Source organism: Oryx dammah, unplaced genomic scaffold, assembly GCF_014754425.2.
Source record: "Oryx dammah isolate SB20612 unplaced genomic scaffold, SCBI_Odam_1.1 HiC_scaffold_10, whole genome shotgun sequence".
Taxonomy (NCBI): Eukaryota; Metazoa; Chordata; class Mammalia; order Artiodactyla; family Bovidae; genus Oryx; species Oryx dammah.
The window spans coordinates 19652396-19667762 of record NW_024070194.1 but is presented as its reverse complement, the minus strand read 5'-3'; the positions used below and the strand labels follow the sequence as shown (position 1 = coordinate 19667762).

The following is a 15367-nucleotide window of genomic DNA, read 5'->3' as shown; positions in this document are numbered from 1 at the left end:
TGTTATGAAGACAGTGATTCCTGAAAGATGGGAAACAAATGATCATTACAGTTTTCTTTGCTTAATGACTGGAAAGTTTCCAGGCCATTGTGCAATACGGGAAAACCAGGCAAACTGGCAATCGCTTTGGGTTGAGTTGAGAAAATGTGGGGCGTATTTAGAGATCAAAGCACATATAGCTTTTGGGGCAGAGTTTTAGAGAAGAGATCGCTGCATAGAGAAAGAATGCCAGAAATCTTCAGAAGATCCCTCCTAGAGTGTAGTGTAGAATATGATAAAAACTACCCAAGGCTGATGAGAGAACTACTGAAAAAGATTAGTCAGGAGGAGACACCAAGATCACACAGGGCTGGCACTATTGCCTATTCCTACCATTCAAAGTGGAAAAACTCATAATTCACATGGCATTAGGATGAGTACTCAGAAGAGTTTTGCCTTAATACTGCGAAGAAATTAGGCTCAGACTAAGGGTTGCTCTGGTCCAGCCTAACAAAGTTTAATATCAAGACCAGAAAGAATAAAAATGTTTCCAAGTACCCAAAACAAAGTTCAAGAATATTTACAGGAATACAAAAAATATAAGGCACACAACAAGGTGAAATTTGCAATATCTGGCTATCCAAACAAAACTTATCACACATTCAAAGAAGCAGGAAAGTAGGACTTACAATTTGGACAAAAGTCGATCAATAGAAATCAACCCAGAAATGATACATACATCAGAATTCGTAGCAAGGACATTAAGATAGTTGTTGTTTGTATGCCTTATGTACAAGAGCTAAAGAAAAGATTGAGCATGTAACGTGGAGACATAGAAGATATAAAAAGACCCAAGTCAAATTTATAGAGATGAAAAATATATTGGATGAGATTAATGGCATATTAGTTGTTGCAGAAGAGATTAGTGAATGTGAATACACAAATAAAAACTGAAACAGAAAAATGACTGAAAATATATAATACAGGCATACCTCATTTTACCCTACTTACTCTTTTTCACACATTGAAGGTTTGTGGCAATCCTGCCTTGAGCAAATCGACTGGGGCCATTTTTCCAACAGCATTACTTTTAAATTAAGGTACATTTTTAAACATAATACTATTGCACACTTTCTAGACTACAATATAGGGTAAACATAACTTTTATATATGTGCTAAGTTGCTTCAGTCATGTCCAACTCTTCGCAACCCCATGGACTATAGCCCGCCAGACTCCTCTGTCCATGGGATTCTCCTGGCAAGAGTACTGGGGTGGGTTGCCATTCCCTTCTCCAGGGGATCTTCCAAACCCAGGGATGGAACCTGGGTCTCCTGCATTGCATACAGATTCTTTACTGTCTGAGCCACCAGGGAAGCCCACACATAGGCATACTTTGGAGATACTGCAGATTGTTTCAGACCACTACAACAAGCCAGTATTGCAATAAAGCAAGTCACACAGATTTTTTGGTTTCCCAGTGCATATAAAAGTTACATTTAGGAACTTACCTGGTGGTGCAGTCACTAAGACTCTGCATTCCCAATGTAGGGGCCTAGGTTCAATCTTGGGTCAGAGAACTAGATACCACATGCCACAACCAAGTGTTCACATGCTGCAACTAAAGTTCCCTCATGCTGCAGCTAGGAAAAAAAAAAAAACATCCTGCATGCTGCAACTAAGACCTGGCACAGCCAAATAATTTTTTTATTAAAGTTACATTTACACTGCACTGTAGTCTACTGAAGTGTGTGATAGCTTTATGCCTAAAAAACAATGTACATACTTTAACTAAAAAATGATGCTATTGGGACAATGGTGCCAACAAACTTGTTCCATGTAATGTTGCCACAAACATTCAATTTGTAAAAAATGCAATATCTTTAAACAGCAATAAAGTGAAGCACAAGAAAATGAGGACACTGATTCAGAACCTCTATAGTTGACTCTTGGACAACATGGATTTGAACTACGCAGGTCCACTTATACACAGATTTTTTTCAATAAATAGGTACTACAGTACTACACCATCCATAGAACTGTGGATTTGGAGGGCCAACTGTAAAGTTATATGGAAATTTTCAACTGCTCAGAGGGTGGTGGTTTAGTCATTAAGTCATGTCCGACTCTTATGACCCCATGGACTGTAGCTCGCCTGGCTCCTCTGTCCATGGGATTTTTCCAGGCAAGAATACTGGAGTGGGTTGCCATTTCCTTCTCCAAGGGATCTTGCAGACCCAGGAATCGAACCCAGATCTCCTGCATCACAGGCAAATTCCTGCATTGCAGGTGGGTTCTTTACCAACTAAGCTATGAGGGAAGCTCAGAGGGTAGGCGCCCCAGCTCCCAAGTTGTTCAAGGGTCAGCTGTACAGTCGTCCCTGTGTATTTGCAGAGGATTGGTTCCAGGACATCTCCTCCCTTGTGGATACCAAAATCTGCAGCTTCTCAAATCCCTTACATAAAATGGTGTGTTTGCATATTATATACTCCCATCCTCCAGTATACTTGAAATCATCTCTTAGATTATTTACTTTGCTGACACAGGTCCTTATAGTCAAAGCTATGATTTTTCCAGTAGTCATGTATGGATGTGAGCGTTGGACCATAAAGAAAGCTGAGCGCCAAAGAATTGATGGTTTTGAACTGTGGTGTTGGAGAAGACTCTTGAGAGTCCCTTGGACAGCAAGGAGATCCAATCAATCCATCCTAAAGTAAATCAACCCTGAATATTCATTGGAAGGACTGATGCTGAAGCTCCAATACCTTGATGTTCTGATACAAAGAACTGACTCATTGGAAAAGACCCTGATGCTGGAAAAGATTGAGGGCAGGAGGAGAAGGGGACGACAGAGGATGACATGATTGGATGACATCACTGACTTGATGCACATGAGTTTGTACAAGCTCCGGGAGTTGGTGAAGGACAGGGAAGCCTGGCGTGCTGCAGTCTGTGGGGTCACAAAGAGTCAGACGCGACTGAGCCTCTGAATGGAACTGAATACAATGTAAATGCTATGTGCATGCATGCTGTCCTTCAGTCGTGTCCAACTCTCTGTGACCCCATGGACTGTAGCCTACCTGGTTCCTCTGTCCATGGGATTCTCCAGGCAATAATACTGGAGTGGATTGCCATTTCCTCCCCCAGGGGATCTTGCTGACCCAGAGATCAAACCCAGGTCTCCTGTGGCTTCTGCATCGGCAGGCAGGTTCTTTACCACTAGAGCCATGCTATGTAAATCGTTGCTAGTGCATGCCAAATTCAAGTTTTGCTTTTTGGAACTTCCTGGAATCTTAAAAAAATATTTTTGACCCCCCGTGGTTGAATCCACTGGGGATTCAAGAACCTGTGGATACAAGAGGCTGCCTAAAAGCCTTCTGGTGAACCTTACCCCACTCTGCAAGATATTGCCACCTAGCTGGCTTGTAATTGAGTCTTCAAAAGCCCATTCCACCATGCTATCAATACCGCTTCTTTAGGATATTGGGGAACATGATAAAACCAGGGAATTCAATGAGGGTGGTCTCATTTATGTGCTTTTTTCCCCTGGTGAAACAAGTCCCTTGATCAGAAGTAATGCTGTGTGGAATACTACACTGGAAATGGCATTCTGTAAATCCATGGATGGTAGTTATGACAGAAGCAATGTGTGCAGTGAAGGCAAATCTATCCAGATTAAGTGCCTATTCCAGTAAGAACAAAATGCTACCCCTTCCATGAGGGAGGTAGTTCAAAGTAGTCAGCCTGCTACCAGGTACCTGGTTAATCACCCCAGGGAATGGTACCGTATTGAGAACTCAATGTTGGTCTCTGCTGCTGGCAGATCAGGGACCCAGTGGTGGCTGTAGCCAGATTGCCCTGAGGGAGTGGAAGTCCATGTTGCTGAGTCCACGAATAACCTAAAACACTCTCACAGACATACCCGGAAATAAAGTTTAGTTAAATTTCCAGGCACCTGTGGTCTTGTCAAGTTGATGCATAAAATTAACAATTATAGCACTGGCATAAGGATAGATATATAGGTCAATGGAATAGAATTGGTGGTGGTGGTTTAGTCCTTAAGTCGTGTCCAACTCTTGTGACCTCATGCTCTTCTGTCCATGGGATTTTCCAGGCAACAATACTGGAGTGGGTTGCCATTTCCTTCTCCAGGGGATCTTCTGGACCCAGGAATTGAACCTGGGTCTCTTGAATTGCAGGCGGATTCTTTACCAACTGAGTTATGAGGGAAGCCTTGGAATGGAATTAAGTATTTGTAAATAAGTCCATCCATCTATGGTCAGTTGATTGTTGACATGCATGACAAGATCATTCAATGGGGGAAAGAGCAGTCTTTTCAACAAATAGTGCTGGGAAAACTGAACAGCCACAGGTAAAAGATTGAAATCAGACCACTACCTCATTCCACATACAAGAGTTAATTCATAGTAGATCATAGACCTAAATATAAGATTTAAAATTATAAAACATAATAAATCTTTGTGATGTTAGTTTAGCAATGTTTCTTAAATATGACACTAAAACAACAAATGAAGAGAAAAATAGATAAATTAGGCTTCATCGAAATTTTTAAAAAGGACACCATCAAGGAAGTGAAAAGATTACCCACAGAAGGAGAGAAAATATTTGCAAATCATTTACCTGGTTAGGATGTTGTATCCAGAATATATAAATATTAATAAGTCTTACAACTCAACAACAAAAACCAAATGATCCTATTTTAAAATGAGCAAAGGATTTGAATAGACATTTCTCCAAAGAAGATGTATTAATGAACAATAAGCACATGAAAAGATGCTCAATGTCATTACTCATTACGGAAATAACCAAAAGGTAGCATTTCACACCCATTGCTGCTGCTGCTGCTAAGTCGCTTCAGTCATGTCCAACTCTGTGCAACCCCGTAGACGGCAGCCCACCAGGCTCTCTCGTCCCTGGGATTCTCACACCCATTAGGATGAGTGTAATCAAAAAGAAAGTAGCAAATTTGGCAAGAATGTGGAAAAGTTGGAACACTTGTGCATTGCTGGACATGATTGCAAAATTGTACAGGCACTTTGGAAAATAGTTTTGACAGTGCCTTAAAATGTTTAGAGTTATCATATGACCCAATAATTCCACTCCTAGGTATATGCCCAAAATAAATCAGCATATATCCACACAAAAATTTTTACACAAATGTTCATAGCAGTATTATTCAAACTAGCCAAAAAATGGAAACAACCCAAATCCCTGTCAACAAATGAATATATAAGTGAAAATGTAGCATATCCATAAAATGGAATGTTATTTAGCCTTGAAAAAGAATGTACTGATACATGATACAGCACGGATAAAATTTGAAAACATTATGCTAAATGAAAGAAGCCAGCCACAAAAATCTACGTATTGTATGATGGTTGCACGATTCTGTGAAAATGCTAAAACCACTGAAGCTGTACATTTCAAAAGAGTGAATTTTATATATGTGAGTTATGTCTCTATAAAGTGATTATTTTTTTTAATGTTTTATTCCATCCCTCAATGATGCCAGCAGTCCGAGGATAGGGGGAATGAAATGTCTGTCGAATACTTTGACTATTATTCCATTGTTGAATGAGCTTTTGTAATAAAAGGTGCATTATTATCATCATGCATAAAGCCAAAATCATGTTAGTTTTAAGGGCCACAATGATGTGGCCAGAATTGGCTGCTCAGACTAAAACAGCAAAATCATAATTTAAGAATGAATCGACAGCAATGAGAAACCCTCATATGGGTTCAAAGGTTCTGATTCTTCAATTCCTCAGGGACCAGTAGGGTCAATACCCATTGCAATATGGCCTGTTTTCACCGTGAGACAATAAGCCAACTTCTGACAGAAGTCACAAGCCTGGCATGCAGTGGCAGCTTCTACATCAGAAACGTAGAATCTACTTAGAAATGTGTGCCCAGTGCATGTATGATGTGCTACCATGTCTAATGTGATGTTGGATCTAGGTAGCAGTTGTGGTAGTCTGAATGATGCAAGCAGCCTGATGAGCAGCTTGATTCCAGTTGGTATTATAAAAAAATGAGCCCTTATTTTGTCTATCATGTTGAGTGATCCAGACTGATTGGCATCTACAATTTGTTCCCACAGTTCATGACCCAAAGCGGGGTTCCTTTAATCTGTCAGTCTGTCGTCTTCCAAGCAGCAAATCAGACAGCTAAGATTGGGAACAGCCAAAGAGTCAGTTAAAATATATAGCATGACTAGTTTTAAGGTAAAGGTGATTGCTTTCATTTCAGCTCATTGTGCTAATTGGCCCTACTGCAGTTGGTCTTCCAGAATTGTTGGAGCCAGCCCGCCAATGAACACCATCAGTTTTCACTTTAATAAAACCATCAGTGAACCAGTCTTAGGCATTTAGGAGAATCTCTGCAAATCAAGTGCCCAAGTAAGCTAGTGACGGGAGAAAGTTCTCACATAAAGTTGGCTTATCACTAAAGCTAGCAGCTATGCACTTGAATATACCATTTCCACTTGACTAGCAAGGCCTTTTGAATTTTCCCTGGTTGACTGTAGAGTTCTTGTTTACCCATCCAAAATGGTACTATCAGGCTGAAGAGTTACACAGCCTCGTGCGTCAGGCCTTCAGCTTCAACAAGGGTTTAGTAGCAGGTTAACAGTTGCCTTTTTTTTTTTTTTTTTAATTTAAGGATTGTACTTGGTAGCTGCATCAGGCAGGTGGTGCTGTATACTAGGAAATGGCCTCTAACCTTTAACTCATGCTCTGATTTCCTTTTCCTTCTAGGAATCTATATTGTGTCTGCTGGACCTCTTGTTCTCTGTTCAACCAAACCTGTAATGCCCTTCAGTTCAGTTCAGTCACTCAGTCGTGTCCTACTCTTTGCGACCCCATGAATTGCAGCACGCCAGGCCTCCCTGTCCATCACCAACTCCCAGAGTTCACTCAGACTCACGTCCATTGAGTCAGTGATACCATCCAGCCATCTCATTCTCCTTCCCCCAAAACTCACGTCCTCATTGCTGATGTTTAATTCAGCTTTGGGGACTCCTGACTCATTAGCTGTTGCCACATTGTCCTTTTACAGGGGCCCTGGGGCTTGCTGTCCATTGCTATCCCTTCCTTCTCCCATCCTGAGGAGAATGAGCAACCACTATTCAGGCACCATTTTTTGATGGTTTGTTTCAGTCCTTCCTCAAACTGCTCAACTACATTAACAGGTAGGGCACTGGGAGACCATTTCCCCCTATCTCTTACCCACCACTTGTATAAGAGTATTCACTACCAGATCCCAAACAGTATCCTCATAACCCCAGTCTTTGCCCATGGGGTCCAGATCCTTTGTCTTCCAAAGAGTCATGTCTCTGTCAGGATCCCATCGTCAGAATTCTCAAGGCTGAGATGTGATTTTATCCTACTTACCAGCTATGTAAGAAAAACCTCTAGTCTTCCTGAGTAGAGAAAAACTGAGTTCTTTCCTCTTGCCTTTCTCTCCTATGTGTCTTCTTTACTCTCATCTCACACTTCTGCCACATTCACAGCACTACGGACAGCATTTATGTGGGGCTCTTTCCCCACACCAAGCAATTTTCTGCAACACCAACTTATTGTTCTACAAGTCAACTCAATTGTGACACTATCTACCCAAAAAGAGCAGCATTTTCTGCAAATAAAGAGGTCAATGCTACAAAGTACACCCTGGTACACCACTTCAGACACCGTCAAGAGCTCAGATTTTCACCTGTTTTTCCGACCAACAAGGTTGGTCAGTTCCAACAACTTCCTGCTTGGGTTTGATTGATTTGCCAGAGTGGCTCACAGAACTCAGTGAAAACTTACTGAAGTTTTCCAGTTTATTAAAGGATATGACAAAGGATACAGATGAACAGCCAAATGAAGAGCTACACAGACCAAGGCTGGATCCAAGCACAGGAGCGCCAGTCCCTGTGGAGTTGGGGTGCTTCACCCTCCTGGTATGTGGATGTGTTCACCACCAGAAACTTCCCCAAACCCAGGCTATGGGGATTTTTATGGAGGCTTCCTTGTGTAAGTGTAATAAATTATTAACTGCCTTTCCAGCCCCTCTCCCCTCTCTGGAGAAGTGGGGATTGGGGGACACTGAACATTTCAAGCATCTAATAATGATTTAATCTTTCTAGTGACTAGCCCTCATCCAGGGGCCAACCAGGAGCATGCCCAGTCACCTCATTAAAAAAAAAAAAAGATGTTTCTAACACTCTTATCACTTCGGAATTTATAAGGGTTTTAGGAACCCTGTGTCAGAGACCATATATTAGAACAAGAGATGCTACTAGTGTTCTTTGTTGTTGTTCAGTTGCTAAGTCATGTCCAACTCTTTGTGACCTCATGGACTGCAGCACACTAGGCTTCCCAGTCCTCCGCTATCTCCCAGAATTTACTCACATTCATGTCCATTGTATCGGTGATGCTATCTAACCATCTCATCCTCTGCCACTCTCTTCTCCTTCTGCTTTCAGTCTTTCCCAGCATCAGGGTCCTTTCCAATGAGTCAGCTCTTTGCATCAGGTAGCCAAAGTATTGAAGCTTCAGCTTCAGCATCGATCCTTTCAATGAACATTTAGGGTTGATTTCCTTTAGGATTGACTGATTTGATCTCCTTGCTGTCCAAGGGACTCTCAACAGTCTTCTCCAGCACCACAATTCAAAAGCATCAATTCTTCAGCGCTCAGCCTTTTTTTATGGTCCAACTAGTGTTCTTATCACTTAGGAAATTATAAGGGTTTTAAGAACTCTGCACCAGGAAGTTGGGGAGGGGAGCATGCAGAGACCAATACAGATATTTTCTTTTATCTTACACAAACTAATGTTAGCATGTTGCTGGCAAGAGACTCAAGACTCCTGAGTCATTAACAGAGTATGTTATTGACCACTGTATAGCAAACAACATGAAGCATGTTTACACTGATTCTCATAAGTATTATGGTGGTCACAAGGGGGGCCCAGGTGGATGCCTAAGTGAAAAAAAAAGCAAATTTCATTTGAGATAATAGAAATGATAGCATGGAGCTTCTCTTCTTGTGGTATACTGTTTAAGGGAAAAGTCTCTGGAGTAAGATTAACTATTCCATCAATTTTATGGTTGTATAACTGTGAATGATTTTCTTCATCTTGCTAAACTCCAGTTTACCCATTATAAAATAATAGAACCTAGAATTGTGAAGATTAAATGAGATAAAGCATGTAAAGTGCTCAGCACCACCTGGTACAGAGTAAGCTGTCAATTTATTTTTAGTTATCATGTTGTTACTATCTTGAGTTCAACAAGCAAATTACCTGACATTTTTGTAAATCTCAAAGCACTATATTAAACACAGGATCTGCTTACATCCTAGAGAAAAGGCTATATTTACATAAGGTCTTTTGGTGAATCAAAAGGAAAAAAATACAGTTTTTCAGGAAATAGTTGAGAAAAAAATAAGGTCATATTCTGAGGTTTCAGGTGGACATGAATTTTGAGAAGGACACTATTCAACACACTACATCCATAATTTCTGGTCGATGCTTTCAGTCTAAAACTTTTAACTAACCATAAATGCAATAAGGTAGAGGAAGGGTAATTAAAGAGGCCCAGTTTTAGTTGTGACCATGCCACACAACAGTATGTAACAATGGGTAAATCTCTTTATTTCTCTGGAACTCAGTTTTCTATTATATAAACTGAGAGGGTTGGACTAAACAGACTCATGACATCCCTCTCAGTTCCTAAATTCTGTGATTCTTAAATTATGAATTCATTCACTTCTCATTGGACATTAATTGAGCATCTCTGGGGTCAGGCCCTGCACTAGGACCTGGGGATATTGTGGTAAACAATGTATTAAGATGCCTTTCCTCATGAAGCTTACATTCTACAAGAGAAATACAGGCAGTACACGCGTTACACAAATAACTATAATTTTATTCACTCTAAGAAAGAAAAGTACAGGTTGCTGTGAGAGTGTATACTGGTGAGCCCTAACCCAGTTTGGGTCTTCTCTGGTGGCTCAGACGATAAAGAATCTGCCTGCAATGCAGGAGACCCGGTTTCAATCCCTTGGTCAGGAAGATCCCTTGGAGAAGGGAATGGCAACCCACTCCAGAAGTCTTGCCTGGAGGATTCCATGGACAGAGGAGCCTGGTAGGCTACAGTCCATGGGATCGAAGACAGTTGGACACAACTGAGAGACTAATGCGTGCACACACACATACACAATCCAGTTTAGGGGGTCAGAAGATGTGTTAAGTAGGTAACAAAAAAAGCAACAGCCAGGCAAAATTATTTGAGACTAATACCATCTGGATTTAGAAAAGGCAGAGGAACCAGAGATCAAATTGCCAACATCCCTTGGATCATCGAAAAAGCAAGAGAGTTCCAGAAAAACATTTACTTCTGCTTTACTGACTACGTCAAAGCTTATGACTGTATGGATCACAACAAACTGTGGAAAATTCTTAAAGAGACGAGAATACCAGACCACCTTACCTGCCTCCTGAGAAATCTGTATGCAGGTAAAGAAGCAACAATTAGAACCGGACATGAAACAACGGACTGGTTCCAAATTGGGAAAGGAGTATGTCAAGGCTATATATTGTCACACTGCCTATTTAACTTATATGCAGAGTACATTGTGCGAAATGCCAGGCTGAATGAAGCACAAGCTGGAATCAAGATTGTCAGGAGAAATATCAATAACCTCAGATTTGCAGATGACAGAAAGTGAAGAGGAACTAAAGAGCTTCTTGATGAGGGTGAAAGAGCAGAGTAAAAAAGCTGGCTTAAAACTCAACATTCAAAAAACAAAGATCATGGCATCTGGTCCCATCACTTCATGGCAAATAGATGGGGAAACAGTGGAAACAGTGTCAGACTTTATTTTCTTGGGCTCCAGAAACACTGCAGATGGTGACTACAGCCATGAAATTAAGACACTTGCTCCTTGGAAGAAAAGCTATGACCGACCTAGACAGCATATTAAAACGCAGAGACATTACTTTGCCGACAAAAGTCCATTTAGTCAAAGCTATGGTTTTTCCAGTAGTCATGTATGGATGTGACAGTTGGGCCATAAAGAAAGCTGAACACTGAAGAATTGATGCTTTTGTACTGTGGTGTTGGAGAAGACTCTTGTGAGTCCCTCGGACTTGCAAGGAGATCAAACCAGTCAAACCTAAAGGAAATCAGTCCTGAATATTCATTGGAAGGACTGATGCTGAAGCTGAAACTCCAATACTTTGGCCACCTGATGCAAAGATCTGACTTGTTGAAAAATACCATGATGCTGGGAAAGATTGAGGACAGGAGGAGAAGGGGATGACAGAGGATGAGATGGCTGAATGGCATCACAAACCATCCAAGCTCCTTGGAGTTTGAGCAAGCTCCAGGAGTTGGTGATGGACAGGGAAGCCTGGTGTGCTGCAGTCCATGGGATCACAAAGAGTCAGACATGACTGAGTGACTGAACTGAACTGAATACCATCTCGTTGTGTAACTACTATAGGAATTGAAGCAGTAAAGAGTAGCTTTAAACCACAATGCCTTCTGGCATCTCCAATAAGTTCAAAAAGTTCATAACCCATGAAACCCAGTGGTAGAATTTGCTCCTGTTATTCATGGTTATATAACTCTGAATCTTTCAACAATTCATGAGCCAGTTAGTTCTATAAAAACAAGGAAATGTCTGTGGTAGAATTCTGTCAAAAAAAAAAAAAAAGAATTCTGTCAAATGATCTGTGCCTCAAAGAGATAGATGGCTTTTCATTCCAGTTGTGACTGAAATGTCATAAAACCTTTCCCTAAAGATTTTCCTTCTTAACTGGAAATGAAATTTTTCTCTTTCTCCCAGTTTCAAACCAAACTCTCCTAAACCTGAGATTACAGAGACAACAAGGGAAGTTCCCCAAACTCTGTCCCATTGTTTTCTGGAGAAAATCAGACTGGGGTCTCTGTGGTGCCTCTAGAGTTCATAGAATGGCTATGGAGCAGTGGGTAAAAATGAAGATATGTAGTTGGGACAGAACTGGGGTCTCTGAGAGGGAGAGAAGAGCAACACCACTTTAGCATTGGGAACTCTGGCCCTGACCAGAGGACTATCTGACTCCAGGATCACATAGAACCTATTTCTTCATTGAAATATTTTCTTGACTCATCTTAGGAGAATAGGAGATGAGCTCCCTGAAATCAGGAACAAAATCTTCTAGAATCTATAATGATCTATATTCTTGTTTTATCTTCTGTAACTTGTTTTGCCTACAGGATCACCACTAGGCTACATACCTATACAGCTTTTAACAACTACGTTTCCCTCTGTGTGGTATAAGGGAAATTTGAGAGGCAGTATATTGAAATAGTTCAAAACAAACCATTAAACTGCTCTGTGCCTCTGTCTTCCCAACTGTTAAATGAGAATAATTCCTAGTTTATATTCATGGTAGGGGCTTCCCTGGTGGCTCAGATGGTAAAGAATCTGCCTGCAATGCAAGAGACCTTGGTTCAATCCCTGGATTTGGAAGATTGCCTGGAGAAAGAAATGGCAACCCACTCTAGTATTCTTGCCTGGAGAATCCCATGGACAGAGGAACCTGTTGGGCTATAGTCCATGGGCTCAAAAAGAGTCAGATACGACTGAACGACTGAGACACACATAGTCATTGTGAGAGTTAACTGAGATAAGATAAAGTTCTTAGCACCATGGATGGTACATGGTAAGAAATCACTATTTGGTAGCTGTTATTACTGCTGGGCTAGGCCATATCCATATCTTTCTAGAAAGTAAAAAAGCTAATAAGGATTATAAGATGGTAACCTGAGTCTTGGGTTGCTATTTATATCACTTAGGCTGCCATTAACTAATTTCCCTTTCACTTTGAGGAATGTAAGAAAGGAGGAGTTTACAGAGCACTAAAGGATTAAGCTGGAGTAGGAAATGGCAACTCACTCCAGTATGCTTACCTGGAAAACTCCATGGACGGAGGAGCCTGGCAGGCTACAGTCGATGGGGTTGCAAAGAGTTGCACATGACTGAGTGACTGAGTACAAAGGATTAAGCAAAAGTTGCCAAAAGGATTGAATGATCATCTCAGTGATCAATTATCTGAATTGTCTCTCCAGTGCCCATGATACTTGACATAAAGTAGATGCTCAACAAATATATTAATTTTGTGAAATTATTGAAATTGAGTGAATTAATATATGGAAGCTCATCAACAACCTAGATGTTTACTTTATGTGATTTTACCTTCAGGAAAGTCAACCCTGTCCAAAAATTGCTAGTTCTTTACCTGCTCTCGTGTCAGAAACATTCTCACTTAAGATCTGTTCTTTTAAGACTTTATATCATAAAAAGACTATTAAAGGTGCCCGAAGATGCCTCTTTCCAGAGAACCTTACAGAACTCCTTCATACTGCAAGCAAAAAGGAAAGGAAAGAAGGAAGAGAGGGAGGGACTTAAATAGTGCTGGGGATTTCTCCATTGTTGCACTTAATACTGTTATTATGAGTGTTAAGTGAGAGGGAAGAATCTGCTATTTACTCAGGCTCTCTCAATTCTTTTTGATGAGCTTCTTACCTAAACTAACTGAGTCTGATGATTAAAAAACCATGACCCCTAAATGCAAACCAACTCTTTAATCCGGTGCTTAACTGAAGTTGTTTCAATCGCTAAGTCGTATCCAACTCTTTCAGATCCCATGGACTACAGCTCGCCAGGCATTCCTGTCCCTCACCATTTCCCAGAGTTTGCTCAAACTCATGTCCATTGAGTCAGTGATGACATCCAACCATCTCATCCTCTGTTGCCCCCTCTTACTGCCCTCATTCTTTCCCAACATGAGGGTCTTTTCCAATGAGATAGCTCTTCACATCAGGTGGCCAAAATATTGTAGCTTCAGCTTCAGCATCAGACATTCCAATGAACATTCAGGGTTGATTTCCTTTAGGATTGACTTGTTTTATCTGCTTGCTGTCCAAGGGACTCTCAAGAGTCTTCTCCAGCACCACTGTTTGAAAGCTATTCGTTCTTCGGTGCTCAGCCTTCTTTATGGTCCAGCACTCACATCCGTTCATGACTACTGGAAAAACATAGCTCTGACTAGATGGACCTTTGTAGGCAAAGTGATGACTCTGCTTTTTAATATGCTGTCTAGGTTGGTCATAACTTTCTTCCAAGGAGTAAGCATCTTTTAATTTCATGGCTGCAGTCACCATCTGCAGTGATTTTGGAGCCCAAGAAAATAGTCTGTCACCATTTCCATTGTTCTCCCATCTTTTTACCATAAAGTAATGGGACTGGATGTCATGATCTTCGTTTTTTGAATGTTGAGTTTTAAGCCAGCTTTTTCAGTCTCCTCTTTCACCCTCATCAGGAGACTCTTTAGTTCTTCGTCACTTTCTGCCATTAGGGTGGTGTCATCTGCATATCTGAGGTTATTGACATTTCTCCCAACAATCTTGATTCCAGTTTGTGATTCATCCAGCCCATTATTTCTCATGGTGTACTCTGCATTTTAAGTTAAATAAGCAGGGTGACAATATATAGCCTTGAAGTTCTCCTTTCCCATTTTGAACCAACCTGTTGTTCCATGTCCAGTTCTAACTGCTGCTTCTTGACCTGAGTAGAGGTTTCTCAAGAAGCAGGTAGGGTGATCTGGTATTCCAGTTTCTTTAAGAATTTTCCACAGTTTGTTGTGATCCATACAGTCAAAGACTTGAACATAGTCAATGAAGCAGAAGTTTTTCTGGAATTCCCTTGCTTTTTCTATGATCCAACAGATGTTGGCAATTTGATCTCTGTCTCCTGTGCCTTTTCTAAACCCAGTTTGTACATCTGGAAGTTCTTGGTTCACGTATTGCTGAAGCCTAGTTTGAGGGATTTTGAGCATTGCCTTGCTAGTGTGTGATCTATGTGCAATTAGTCTGGTAGTCTGAGCATTCTTTGGCATTGCCCTTCTTTGGGATTGGAACAAAAACTGACCTTTTCCAGGCCTGTGGTCATTGCTGAATTTTCCAAATTTGCTGAAGTAACAACAGTCTATTCTGACATTGGAGAAAAACTGGCTGTGTAAACTATATGAAGACAACACAGCATCTTGTTGTGGGATTTCAAGGGCAATTTTGACTGTGTGCAATTTTTGCTATATAAACTGACTTTAAAATGTAACCCCCAGTATATGATATGCCTTCACTATATTCATTTTAATCTGCTGTCACTTCTGTGTGTGTGTGTGTGACATGTGTGTGCATTCTATGACTAAAGACGGAATGATAGCTAGTTTGTATTCTCAGTGGAAAAAGAGTAATTAAGCAATTTGTGAATTATGTTCTAGATTTATATTAGCTTGTATTCTAATTCTTAAGCATTTAAATGAGATCTTCTGCCTTGAT

General features: G+C 40.8%; 1 protein-coding gene across 1 annotated transcript in view; it reads left to right on the top strand.

Annotated features, from left to right (window-relative positions):
• The first annotated feature begins 7055 nt into the window (after positions 1–7055).
• LOC120868694 (agouti signaling protein) overlaps positions 7056–15367 on the top strand; it is a 49575-nt gene continuing 41263 nt past the window's right edge. Inside the window, exon 1 of the mRNA XM_040247501.1 lies at positions 7056–7187. The gene's annotated coding sequence lies outside the window, so the exon portion shown is untranslated. The remainder of the gene's footprint in view (positions 7188–15367) is intronic.